This window comes from Electrophorus electricus, unplaced genomic scaffold (assembly GCF_041902795.1).
Source record: "Electrophorus electricus isolate QZ-2024a unplaced genomic scaffold, ASM4190279v1 Scaffold76, whole genome shotgun sequence".
In the NCBI taxonomy this organism is placed as follows: Eukaryota; Metazoa; Chordata; class Actinopteri; order Gymnotiformes; family Gymnotidae; genus Electrophorus; species Electrophorus electricus.
In genome coordinates, this window is record NW_027658793.1 from 119,259 (window position 1) to 134,526 (window position 15,268).

General features: G+C 40.4%; 1 pseudogene; it reads left to right on the forward strand.

Annotated features, from left to right (window-relative positions):
• The first annotated feature begins 12,144 nt into the window (after positions 1 to 12,144).
• On the forward strand, positions 12,145 to 12,782 carry LOC145656533 (polyadenylate-binding protein 1A pseudogene; annotated as a pseudogene).
• The last annotated feature ends 2,486 nt before the right edge of the window (positions 12,783 to 15,268 follow it).

Consider the following 15,268-nt stretch of genomic DNA (forward strand, 5'->3'; position numbering starts at 1 on the left):
GTGACTTTATTTTATTCCCCATTCTTCCATAAGAGAGGATTTCACACAGGCCAAATTTTCAGCCGTATGCGCCTGCAGGAATTTCACAACACCAAGTAGTGTAGACTTCAGAAATGTGTTGTCATCTATAAAATGGCAGGTCACAGCCAAGAAGGCATCCACATTAAGAGATGTCCACATATCTGCTGACAAACTCATTGCAGGAATTTTCTGGACCTCAGCTTTGGCCTTCTCTTTCTCTTATTGACATTTGGCCTCAACCATGGCCTTTACAGTCTAAAGGGAAGGAAGAAAATAATTATATATATTTTTAATACTACTCTCATAATGTATCCATGTCACCACACATACCTTCCTAGTTAGGAGAATATAAGTTGAATCCAATTTTGCTACCAAGTCCCTGAAGCTTTTATCCTCAACTATGCTAAATGGCTGTGTGTCTCTAACTATCATGGGGACCAAAGCCTCATCCAGCTCTTCCTTTCTGGTCACTGCTTTGTAAAGATTAGATTATACCAAAAAATATAGTACTCACCAATGAAATTCACTTTATAATCCAATCCAAAAGGGAACTCATCCTCCTTCGGTTAACCCTGGATAAACCTGGGCAAAGATGAGTTGGGTAGAGGATGGCTGACAAATTGTAAGCATGAAAGATACACTACAGCATTCCTACACAAAGACATCATAGGAGATAGAAACAGAGCACAGTTCACCTGGATAGAACACCTGGGTAGAAATACAGTAACTCATTATTATAACAGTACAAAGAAATGAAATGTGGATCATCCAGGTGAGGTTCATCTGCTAATCTGCACATAAATATTGTTTGTGACAGTGCAGAATGTTGCAGGTAAATGGAGGGCAAGGTGCTGTCATTTTAAGCATTTTAAGGCAGGTCCAGGAAGGAGAAACCCCAGCAGGTAGGAAGAGTTAGTGGGGAGCACAGATAGCACAGCACTCCAGAATCATGTACTGGAGCATGGTGTGTCCACTGGGGGGAGGTGGGGTGGTTGGAAGAGCATAAAAGACTGTTGTTACTGCAAAGATTCATTTAGACCTTTCATTTGGACTGTTATTCTTTTTTTAGGGGGCGGGGGGGGGGGGGGGCATGTATTTAATGAAATAATAACGAAAAATTAATAGATGAATTCATACCAACTCAAATTTGCTGGTAAAGAAATCATTTGTAAGGTAAAAGTTATTTTAAGAGTGATGTTAAGGAATTTTTTAAAATGTTAATTATAATTTCATTAGAATAATTCTAACATCTACGGGATGATCTGAGCGTTAAAGAAAAAAGAGGTGGACCTTATGGGCAATAAAGCAAAAGTCATTATTGTAGTACAAGACCCTTTGTTCTAGCTAAGTGATCTGCTGCATCTCAGTTTGAGTCATGTAGAATTCTAAAGACAGAAAGTCTTTATTCTGGCATAAAATAAAACTGAAGGGGGAAACATACTTTGAGTTAGTACCAGTAGTTATTGATTGTACACAAAGTCCAGTATGCATCCAAATGTAATCAAGAGATATCTGTTGAACATCTCCAACTCGTACAATGCAATGTTTCTTCTTTGTGTCAAATGAACTTAACAATTCAAACATCCATAACTGGCCGTGTTTCTTGCCAACATACTGGTGTTTGGACTTATGGGATTACATGTCTGTTGCCTTCAATAGCTTAGTTGGTAGAGTGGAGGACTGTAGAATTTAAAACTGTTATCCTTAGTCTGTCAGTTAAAATCTGACTCAAAGGAAGTTTGTTTTTTCACATACAAGCTTCTTTTTTAAGTGAGCAAAAAGAGCTTCCCCTGACCAGGAATCAAGCCCAAGTCGCAGTGGTGAAAGTGTTGAATCCTAGCCACTCACCCACCAGCAATAAAGCTCAGATGCTTCTGACAAACATTTTTCAAACTCTGTATTCCTAGTATACTGACGATGTTTGTATGCATACTGGACTTGGTATCCATGAGCATTAGGAGGTCATAAAGAGAGGTATTCATATTTCTTTTTATTCCACATAAAAATTAAGTTTGAAAGAGAATCCTAGCCACTAGCTCACCAGGGATAAAGGTGACAGTTTCCTCTGACATGAACATGAGCTACATTCATTGGTAACATTTTGATCGAAACCAGGCAAAAGTATTTAGTCACTAGCTGAAATAGCTCAGCTGGGTGAGTGTTAGATTGAATATCAAAAGACTCCTAGTTCAGTCCTGGGTTTTGGTAGCTGTGCAAGACCAAGCTCCTCATCAAACTGTCCTCTTTTTAAGAATATTTCATAAACTTTTACATTCCTTTCCTAAAAACGAATGACATTACTGTTTTTACGCTATTGTTAGAAGTCATAGTGTAATAGTGCTCTAGACTTTGAATTCAGTGATCCTACTTAAACTTTAGTGGAATTTGCACTTCCTTATGATATGTTTCCTCACTGCACAGAGAGCCATTTGAACATTGGCTTCTGTATAAACGCTTTTGAAATGTTTTTCATTAGTTGTCTACTGGCCAAACCACTGGACAAGGGGAGGGTAGGTGTCAGCTTGCATGTATGCTTGTGTTGGTATCCTGGTTCACACACTCCCTGTGTTTTCATGGAATGGGGCCTACCTCAGCTTCCTTTGGCTCATGGATGGGCTTTGTCCTACCAAAAAAGGTGATGCAAATAAGTCATCTGCTTACTAAAGTTCTTGAAAATCACACTCTGCGAAGAGGCATTGCATAATGCAAAAAAACCTTCAGAAACAATACACTCTAATGACAGCAACCAACATACTTAATACAGGAGTGACCTCAGGGGTGATCTCATCCAAAGGCCACAACAGGAACAACAGGCTTAAGAAGGGACACATGAAATGACCTCAAAACACAAAAGTGAGCAGGTAAGTTGAGTTGATATGTGACTTCATTAATGTGCTTGGTAATTTCATATGGACCGATATACTTGGGACCTAACCTGCGACATGACCCCGGCTTGCGGTAGTCCTGTGTAGAGAGCCACACTCTGTCACCAGGTTGGTATATCGGGTTCTCCCCTCTGTGCCTGTCCGCAATTTCCTTATACGTTCAGAGAACTCATACAATACACTGATCTGTTTCCTCCCATACCCTTTCGCTCCGCTGCATCCACTCATCCACAGCGGGGAAACCAGCTGATATGGAAGTCCATGGGACATTTGAGGCTGATAACCTAAAATACAATAAAAAGGAGTCAAGCCAGTGGATGAACTAGTAAGTGAATTTTGGGCCATTTCTGCCAATAAGAGGAACTTGGACCGGTCTGATGGATTGTTCATATAAAAACAATGTAGGAATTGGCCATTTGACTGTGGATGTAAAACTAATAGCTACCCCGATGTGTTCAATATAGGAAGCCCAAACTCGAGATGTGAATTGATGTCCCCAATATGATATTATGTCCTCTGGGATGCCAAATATACGGAACACCTGGTTAAACAAGGCTTCCACAGTTTGGCAGGCTGTAGGCATACTCGGAAACACAATGAACCACACACCCCTGGAGAATCCATCAACTACAGTGAGGACAGAGAGGTCAGTAACGCAATCTAAGGTGATGTGAGACCAAGGACTTTCTGGTACGGGAAGAAGCATGAGCTTTCCTGTGGGTAGGGTCTTAGGCATCTTGCTTTGACTGCAAATTGAACATGAAGAAACATACTTATAAATATCGCTTGTCATAGCCCTGAACCAGCGAAGAATGAGCCCACTTCAACAGATGGTCACAGCACAAGGTAGGTAATGTTTTCCCGACAGACATTCCATTGGGATGACTGTGTCTTGTATGGCTTGTTTATTCCATCATCTATTTTATATACACTTGTCTATTTAATCATCTATTGTAACTTGGACTTGTCGTATCGTTGTGAAAGTACAGCTCCTACCCCGATGTTAGCAGCATCAGCTTCCACGACAAATGGAATGGAAGGATCAGGATGTCGACGTATGCTAGTCGTGGTAAAAGCTTCTTTCGGTTTCCTGAATGCTTGATCAGCCTCCTGATTCCAAAGTAACTTGGTCATTGCTCCTTTCAGGAGGGCTGTGAGAGGAGCTGCAATGCTGCTAAAATTCCATATGAAGCATCGGTAAAAGTTTGCAAATCCCAAGAATCTCTGGAGTTTTTTAATTATAATAGTAATGGGCCACTGGAAGATGGCTTTGATCTTCTTATCATCCGTAGTGATTTCACCATGGCTGATCACGTATCCTAGAAAAGTTATAGTTGGAAGGTGGAACTCACATTTCTTTCCCTTTACAAACTCAATAAACTTTTACTCTTTACTACTCAATGCATAAAGCTGTCTGTGTTTGATGTGCTCTCATTTTCCCACCACATCCATTTAGCAGTACTTCTGAATAACCGAAATGGCTTAAAACAGCTGAGGGGATGTTTGAAACTGAGTGATAAGATGTTCAGCAATTTATATATGATAATACAAGGCAGTAAATTAAATTGGGCTGAACTGGACAATAGTACCTGGCATGAAAAGTATGTCGTAGAGAGAGTAACAAAAAACTCAACCTCTCACCTCGCGCTCTGAGATGTCTCCGTCACTGTCTGTAGTGTCCTCTAGGATACTGCTGCCCTCACTAAAGTGTGTCACCCTGACCGGGTCAAACATCTCTTGAACATAATAACTACACAATGGAAAATCAGCTTCAAGTGCTGCATTGAGCAAGAGTGCACTGTAAATGGCCAGATATAAATGGCAATGTCAGTAGTAAATTTATATATGCAGTCATGGAACAGGACCTAGCTGTAGAGCACAGCTTTAAGGTGCATATTATGATGTGCTCTTACCAATCATCCTCCTGGCTGTGTCTTGCTCTTTTGGCCAAATGTTTCTCTTCCAAAGCAGACAGACCAGACTCGCTGCATATTACTCCGTGCACTATAAATAAACCACATGTATAATGCCTTGTAAACAATGGAAGAAGGGAAATTTGAATTGTGACCACTCTGTTAAAGGGGCGGATAAGGCACCCCACCCAAACCCCCCGAAAGCTGTTCTGTTATCCCTAATTGCTATGCGATAGTCCTGTGATTAACTCAAAGGCTGGAGAAGTTTCACCTTTCTCTATTTGAATCCTGAAGGCTGTTCGGTTCCGTCGCCCACAATCCATCCTGTGTAATTAAACATTCACATCATAACTCGACCCCGTGTAATAGGGCAAACTCACTCGGATGGGGGAAAGGATTACAGACTACCTGTACTGCTGCCGCAACTCTGCGGCCATTCCAACAACATCCACATACATTCTAGCAACATCCCATTATAGGACACAGTGTATCTGGCTTAAGTACACCCATTTAATAGCATGTTGGACCTTCTTTGGCCTCCAGAACTGCAGCAATTCTTTCTGGCATAGTTTCCACTATATGCTGAAAATACCCTGCAGGAATATTGGTCCAATCTTCATAGGATATTTTCTCTCAAATTACATGGAGGGACTGACATGTTCTAAACTGCCTGTTATACCTTTACCCAGGGATGTTCTATAGGATTAAGATCTGGGGATTGTGAAGGTCAGGGAAACATTGAAAATTTGCTGTCTTAATACTGGAACAAATCCGTGATTATACAACCCTTGTGGCAGGGTTTCTTGTCTTGTTGAAAGTGTCCTTCTGCCATAGTTTAAGCAGCTGCATGAAGGGATGCACTCGGTCGCAGTACATAGGTAAGCCCTTCTGTTCAAATGTCTACTGATTTCAGAGGACCCATGGTGTGCCAAGAAAACATTCCTCACACCTTTATGCCACCTCTACCAGCTTGAACTGCTGACACCTGACAGGAAGGACTCGTTATTTCATGCTGCTTATGCCAAATTCTTACCCTCCCATCATCATAGTGCAACAGAATTTTGGATACATCTGACAAGATGATGTTCCACTGTTTAGTTTTCTGCTCTTCTGCCCACTGGAGCCTTGCCGTTCTGTTTGCCTCAGACAGCAATGACACTCGAACAGGTCATCTGAACAGGTCATCCAAATGTGCTAAGGGACGATGACCTGTGCATTCAGACATGTTAGTTGGAGCAACAGCATTGTATCTGGCTGCAATTTGCTTGACCGTGCGCCACTTGATCATCAGAATTATTCTTGATGTCATCCTCCTCTGATCCCTTTCAAAATATTGGTCCTGGCTAGTCTGGTCTATGCCTCGTTCGCAGTTCGCTTCGCTCAGACCACTTGAATTTCCCATTCTAATGTTTACATGCTGTTTTTTGTAATTAGTCAAAACTGACCTTTCATGACCTTCATTATAAACTTTTTTAAGCAGTCATGACCTCACCCTGTCATAATATTTAATATCAGATCTTCCCTGTGTCCAAAGTGATCTCATAGCAGGAATTTTCCCAAGTGTTTACATTAAAGGAATCTGACTATACTGATTACTCTTTGCCAGCTAACAGCAAATAAAAGATGCTGGATTTTGGATTATGTGAGTATATAACACGTGACTGTGTTTGTGTCAGAGAAGGGAGAGGAGAGGCTTTGTCTCCAGCCTCTCGCTGCTTGCCGCTGTTCAGCTTCTCACTCCTGAGATCCTTCTCGTTCTCCTTCTCACCATTGCGTCCCACTCCGCCAATGCTGCTGCAACTTCAACCGTTGACAAAGTGCACCGGCTCAAAGCGTGGTCTAGAGCCAAATTTGAACACGGGCATCTTCCTCATTGGCTCATCTCCTCAGAGGGGCAACAAATGCACAGTTTCAGCTCCTATCGATACCCAGGTAGAACCTTATAAAATCAAACTGACAATGACAAGGAAACCATATTTTCAACACCTCCAGCACAACAAGTAGTAGTTTTTAGCAATGCACTACTTTTAATGGTTGTTGAGCATCTGGAAAGTATGCAAGTCACCAGGGTAACATCATCAAGAAGCCCTTTTAGACTTACTTCCATCAGGTGAATTCGGCCTCTTTTTTGCTTCAGTATTTGAGACTAATTCGTAGGAGGGCATTTTGCCAACATGAATCCCCTCTGCCATGTCATGCACTCTCTGCATCAGTTGTGGGCCATACCTGCTAGACCAAACATTTACATTCTGAATACTTTGGCTCAAGTTGTTAAAATGTTAGTATAAAAATCAACACTTTTATCTGTATCTTAATTTCAGGCTGATTTAACAAGTAGATAAGCTAACGTAGTGAGCGGTTGTCTTGGCTTGTCCTAATGGCAGTCAGGGGCCAAAACACTTACTGTAACACTTTATACTTATAACGCACTTTCTATACAGAATTCCACACGCTTCAAGATTGGTCTAATGGGCCAGTCATTGCTCATCCTCTGCTGCTCTTGTTCAGTCGGCAGAGGGTGGATTTTCGTCCTGCTCCGTCTCTGTCCCATTGTCAAATGCGCTAACATTTGCTGAACTTGAATCTTATTAATTCTGATGTCAGCAGGGGTAACATTCCAGAACTGTTGTCAGTGTAAATCATTTGAATAAATGACTGTCCTGTTTGCCTGCTACGAGCTGCCATAGCTGCAGGTGTTTGGTGACTAGACCAGTCAGCATGCAGGAGTCTGCCTATGTTCAGTTAGAACAGGCATCAGTAAGATGAGACTCGCTGTACTCACTCATTATCTTAATACTGTTCATTAAATTAAGTCAGCGGTTTATATTGAGTTTACGTCATTTGGTACGACGACTCTACAGTCTTGAATTGATTTCTGCAGTGTAATATGGATATAAATGTTAAAATGTTCTATTACAGAACACGACACCTATTGCGTTTTATATTTTATATTATATCTCTGATATGACCACTGTAACATAAAGTTGCGGTTCTAAGTACGTGAAACATTTTGATCGACTGAAATGTAGATGTATGTACATGCAATATATTTGTGAGTATGTAAATCAAACAGCTATTCTTATTCTTATGGCTAGCTAAATAGATTGCAATTTCGTCGTCTTCAAGGCATGGCATGGTGTTTATTCATTCGTTGGCATACAAAATGACGCCTTTTCACGTTGTGGAACTACAAATATGGCGGCCTTTTTTCTTTAGCGTTTTAATGACGTAAAAGCAGAGTCTCACCGTAAAGTCGGGCAGGAGGATCTGGACTCATTTATTTCTTCGTATCTTCCGCCATCTAGCGGTCAATAACGGTTAGTCTTGAATTGATTTCTATCGTGTAATACTTTGGATATAAATGTTTAAATTTCCTGTTGCAGAACAGACAAAGTATAGTCAACCAGTTCTAACCTTTTGATAAAAACTTGAACTTCAAAGTAGGTGAATCTATTTCCTTAAACCAATCAGATCAAAGTTCATTTACATAACATCAATGCTTTGAGTGCTTTAGATATGAGAACATCACAGTGATCTTTCTGCTCACACATCAGTCAGTCTATAATTCTGTATTATGTTTCTATAGCTTCCAACTTTCATGAGTTCCTTGAATCTGTGGAGAAAATTGCAGACCAATGTAGTTTCTTATTTGTGAACATTTATACATTTTATGTAATTTATTTATCATTTAAATGTTTTATTACTTTTAATTTATAGACATAAGGACACAGAAAACAGTTCATATACTGAATGAATTGTTACATTGTAATATTTTCTAGACTGTGTTTACCATATGTTTTTATTTCTAAATGTTAATGCAGTGTGTTAATCTGTCACACCGAGGCAGAAGGGGTGAATCTGATATACCCCTCTTCCATTGTCAACTATTCAGAGTCCTCCAGTGGAGCTCATACAACTAAAGAAACACATACAGAGGTCACTGGAGGTTCTAAGTTACATCTAAAGTGGTCTAGTTGTGACGTTGCGAGGATAAGCAGGATGCGGGGACGAGGCACGATGAAACGCACTTTTATTTTTGCAAACATGCAAAACATACAACAAAGCTCAAACACTATGCACATCTCAAACACCAACACACGTACTATGACACACGAGACATATATACACCCAAGCCGATTACACATAACAGAGAACAGGTGAACGACACGAGAGGGTGTGGCAACACAGACGAACACACACACACCAAGATGTTTGAGGAGGGGGCGGGGCCACAACATGACACTAAGCCTGTACACACTGTTCCAACACTACCCTGTAGGGCACCATCTCCATGGAAGTGTATTTTTAAAAGCATGTTTGATAACCATATTTATACTGGAACAATTTAATCAAATGAGTTGTGTTTTTTGTTCCTCTCTAAGACCTTTCGGACGCCGATATTCAGATTTGAGTCTGAGCAAGTTGAGAAACCCACTGTGAGGGTTTCTGGGTGCTCTGGAGGAGCATCCAGAAGTTGTACACCTGCACCAAGCCTGAGACCCCTCTGCCCCTGACACAATTGCCCAGGAATGTGGGCATGTACCTAGACTATGAGGATGGGCAGCTGTCTTTCTATTACATACTAACATATCTACATATTTATCGGAAACCTCTGGGAGAAGAAGCTGTATCTCCTCTTTGCACTGCTGGACAGACACACTCATGACACTGTACTCATCAAAAGCAGCACCAGAGATGCACTGAGTCATATCCCGCTACACACCTCTCAGGCCAGCTTGTTTGCACATTTTGTCATAAAACTTAAGATGTCAGTTGTTGCTGTTATATATAAAATTACCAAATTAAAAAATAAATAAATCAAAAAGTACTTGTGGCTAGAGAAACACAGCCAATCACATAAACAAGATATAATGTCAGTAATGTTTGCGGCAGGTGTTTCAAATGTGCCCAGACTCATATTCAAAAATATCCATGTTTCAACAGTTTGAAGGTGGCCATGACACTAACAGTCTGGTGGAAATTCCACAAGATATCAAACTCCACACTCACACAAACTAGTCATTCTCCCATTTGGAAAAATCCAGAATTTACCATGAACAAAAATATTAAACTTTACATCTTGGATAGAAAAAGGCATTACACACCTTAAACATATTTATCATAAGACTTCTTTCATGTCATGCCCACAACTAGCCCCAAAATATGGTATAGAAAGCCCCCAATTCCTACAATACCATCAGCTAAGATCACCTATGTGTTCAAAAATCAATTCCGATACCTACATCCATATCAGAATTTATAAACATTCCTAATACAAAAAACCTATTATCTAAGATATACAAAATAATAGTGAAATCAAATATCACAGTTACTCTCCCATCGAGACAATGGGAGGAAGATTTATTACCAGCCCCCGATGCCGCAGTTTGGATTAAAATGTGTAATAATCATTACCACATGACAGGAACACTAACCTACAATGCATTCAGTACAAAATAATACAGAGTACATTATACTACACATTGGATGTTTAAAATTGGTTTCACAAGCTCAGCAATCTGTACATACTTTACTCAAAACACATCTGACGATTACATTCATACCACTCGGCAGAGCACATCTATCAAGCAATTTTGGCAAGTTGTCATCACCAACATATCCCATGCTTTAAATAACCATATCCATCCAACACCATCTTTATGTCTCCTAGGAGACAGATCATCAACCAATAGGACAGGATACTATGTATAACATTATTATATTGATATAATAAAAATATTATTGCAAAAAAACAACAAACAAAAAAACATACTCATGAACTGGAAAACAAAAAATAATGTTAGTGTCACCCAATAGAAAAATCTATTAATAGACTATATATCAATAGAATAATTCTCAGAATTAATCAATAACAGAACCAATAATCTAGACTGGACACCTTTGATAAAATCCATACAGAGCCAATCCATAAACGCTAAATATCACACTCTAATACGTGTACATATACAATCCAACATACATGTACTCGCACATAACCATATACATACATTCACATTCACACTCACACACACACACACACACACACACACACACACACACACACACACACACACACACACACACACACACACACACACTATTCCTGTAATGGTGCAGATGGCGAATACTTAAAAATATTATATATACATTTTGCGTTTGTCTGTTCATCTGTCTGTCTTATTTTTAATAATAAAGCTCTAAAGGTCCTCTGATGGGGGGGTAATAAATTAAAATATTTATTTCTCCAGATTTCTAACTCTGAGAGAAAAAAAAAACGTCCTTTTACAAATTGCACCTCGTTGTGGACCTCGGCTAGGTTTACATTCCAGGTGATTATTTTTAAGATATAAATAAAAAAAAATAAAAAATAAAGTGTAACAGTTCCCGATGAGGCGGTATGGTGGTAGCGGGCCAAAAAAATCAAAATCTTCAATATGTCGCATGTAATTTACTCTAAATAAATATATTTAGATATGATTTACATACCAGTTATATTTTTAGGCCTACTAAATGTATACTTTAAATACATTCATTAATTAGCACAGATAATATATCTGCTCTTTATACTTGGATTTTTAACCTATATATTTAAAAATTTAACTGATGTATTTATTTCTGCAGATTTCTTACTCTGAGAGAAAAAGACGTCCTTTTACAAATTGCACCTCGTTGTGGAACTCTACTAGGTTTAATTCCAGGCGAGTATTTTTAACGTCAAAGAACAAATGCCTTCTTCAAGGCAAACTGATTTAATCCCATTAACTATCTTTAATGTGATAGATTTTTGTTGCCATGAATGTTGCTGTGCTTATCAATGTAAAAGAATTTATTTTGAGCCATGTGGTAAATGATCCAGTGTGACCAGCATATGGACGATTTTTGGAAAATACTTTAACTGGGTAATATTTTGAAATGTAAGGCATTGTTAAAGTCTAGTACAGTTAATAGGCTAGTAGAGAAACAAGCCTCTCATTCATGTTATTAAGGCTATCAGTTTAAATAATTGAATAATTAATCATTAACGATAAAAATAAATAAATAAATGGCATTTGGATAATATTAAAAAATAAACATTTACATAAAATAACTCTTACGTAACAACTAAGTTGTCATCTGTCATCTGAATTCTAAAGCTAAAGTGTTCCTTTGATCGCTTTGGTCAATCGACACTTCCCTGGCTCTGTTGAATTGTTGTTGCTTTTTGGAAAACTGTTGTATAATTTGTGTATTTAGATTATTTGGTTAAGTCGTTTAATATTTTATTTTGTTCATTTACTACTTTCACCTACGATTTCCAGAAAGGTTCAACGACGTCCCTCACAAAGATGAATCCGAGTGCTCCAAGTGCTCCGATGGCCTTGTTGTACGTAGGTGATCTTCATTCAGACGTTACGGAGGCCATGCTATTCGAGAAACTGAGCCCTGCTGGTCTAATTGTCTCCATCCGAGTGTGTGGGGACATGATGACCAGTTGCTCACCTGGATATGCATATGTGAACCTTCAGCAGCCATGCTGAGCGTGCTTTGGATATGATGAACTTTAACGTCATCAAAGGCAGGCCTATGCGCATTATGTGGTCCCAGAAAGACCCCTTTCTGAGGAAGAGCAGAATTGGCAACATCTTCCTCAAAAACCTGGACAAGTCTATTGACTGCGGAGCCCTTTATGACACATTCTGCAACTTTGCCATTCCTTTCCTGCAAGGTGATTTGTGATGAGAACGGCTCTAAGGGCTACGGCTTTGTACACTTTGAGAGCGGCGAGGCTTCGGAGAGAGCCATTGAGAAACTTAATGGCATGATGCTCAATGACCGCAAAGTGTTCATTGGCTGCTTCAGGTCTCGCAAGGAGTGTGAGGCTGAGATGGGAGCCAGGGCCAAGGAGTTCCCCAGTGCGTACATCAAGAACCTTAGAGAGGACATGGACGACATGGTTAGCATTAAGGCTAAAACCCCACACTAATACAACGCAAGGAAACCCTAGAACTGGAACTGAGACCTACTGGTCTAGTATGTCGGTCTGCATAGTGGGTACAACTGTTCTAACAAGTGCTGGATGGCTCTTTGGCATCACAATTTGGTGATAGGCTGTGTGTTCACTCGAGTGTGCGGTGTGTGTTGAGTGTTGACGTGCCCCTTTGTCCCAGGCCTGTTTCCTCCGCCATGCAAGGCATCGGCGACCTGTCACAGCCGATCATCATCTCACGCCCGGCCTGGCTGTCAGCAACATCACCATCCCCAGCGACTCAAGAGGACGAGGACGACACCGATGCCTAGGTCCCGCCCACCAGGTGCCCTTGCCGTGACCTCTCACACCCCTGCTGTTCCACCTGCTGCTCCACTGCAACTCAAGTCTTTTTAAATCCATTATGAAATCCTTCCTAACAGTTTCCCTGCTGTTGCTCATCTTGTGGTTTAATCCTTCCTCCCCTTCCTTAGCCCCACCTTCCAGCTGCGGCGTGAGCCAATAGGCAAACGTCATCACCTGCGTGACTGTGCAGGACTTAGACTCGTCCACATGCAGACCGCTCAGTCCCAAGTGTCTGCCCCAAGCGTCGTGTAGAACACCGCCGACCTGCCCAAGTCACTGGCCATGGTCATGCCTTTGGTGAAGGCCTTGCCCTGGGAGGGTGTTGTTCCTAAATCCCCAGTCAGCTGTTAAACATTCAAATATAAAATAAAGATGCAAACTTCAGAATTAGTACAAGAGAATAGCTGGTCCTGTTCTTTATTGCAGGTTAATGTTAAGCATTATTGAGGCACCATCATATGTCTAAGAATAAAACAAAGAACCCACATTTTTATACTAATGTTAATTTAAAAAATGTATTATGCTGCACTTGTCCTGAATTAATTTATTATAACCATATTAGATTCTAGTCCATGACTAGCATGTCAATCAAAGCTTTATCCAGCTGCTTTTGTAACCTTTTCAAGAACAGAACACACTAACATCTCAATTCTAAAATGCGTTGCAGTAAAGCAACACATTAAAGGTTATTTGGTTGTACTAGTCTATTGATCCTATAGGTCAGTGGCTATCAAGAATTGATCAAGCAGTTTTACTGGGTGTGTCTGTAAAAAGAACTACAGCTCTCAGTGAGCTCATTTTTTGGTTTAAGATTAATCGTCATGAAAATAATTGCGATTAAAGCTGTGTCTGTTTAATTCAACTATTATACTATAAACCTAATATTTTAAAAGGGCTGGCAACTTTCTAGATCAGATTACAACATGAGTGTTAAGTAGAGGTGCTGTAGCTATACAGAATACAAATGCCGCCAACACTGTAGTGTAAAGGATTACAAATAGAATTTTTAGGCCCATTGCCTCAACCTCCAGCTCGAGATACCCAGGGTATGGTGTATTGAGCCCATTAGTGGCTGTCAATTTAACACAACCTATAGTGGGCAACATATCCTCATCTTCCCCATATAAATGCATTCAGAAAAATTGCTCCGTAAGAGTACTCACTTGATTATTATTCTCCAACAGGTAAGGAGTAACAACATTGCAAATCTTGAGCTCTACTAGAGGACATGTTCCAATAACACACTGCAATAATTGATCACAGGAGGGTTGTGTACTAGCTGAGTAAATGGGGTGAGTCAGGCAATCTGGGGGAACAACAACTGGGGGGTCTCGTTTCCCTGGGAGCTAGAGAACACTGGGTTTGCATTTCTTATGCTTCACTTCTGTGGGCAGTTCTTTGCAATATGCCTTGGAACCTCACATTTGAAACAGACTGGTTGCACATCCAACGGATACTTTGGCTGTGAATTCGGTCTGCTAGCAGTACTACTTTTCTGTACTGTGAGGTCTTTAGCTGCTTTAGTTAATTCAACTATGGCACGGCTCTGCTATCACTTTAAGGACGTCCTCCAGAGTGACTGACATTAGTTCTTGCACTTTATGAGCTGCACACTGTGCTCGACTAGTACTACTACCACCTCTCAACTTTACAGCTTTGGCTTTAACTAAGGACTCCTCTAGAAACCACAAATAAGCCTCCTCCCGCACCTCCATCACAGAGGATTCTGGGTTGTTTTGCACATATCTGCAAAGCTCTCTCCTAAGAGAAGAATCTGACTCCCTCTATGAACTGATCCCTTAGTGCCAATCTCTCATCAACTACGACACCACTTCAGTAGCAAGCTAAGGGCTTGCGCCAAGGCATGTGAAAATTCTCTTATGTCTTCACCCTCCTGCTGTTTACAGCTGTAAAAACAATGCAACAGTTGGGGTACACTGTGATTGTCTGAAAATGCTTCTCTGAGGTAGGTTAACTAGTCACTAGCATTATCAAGGTCAGCACTGCTGCACATACATGCCTCTTCTAGAGCCAGACCTCTTAGCAGGGACATAAAATCATACTGGTCATGGTCAGACTGATTCCTATCATCTGGTCGACATCTTCAGTGAAATCATCGACAGGCCTACCATCTTTCT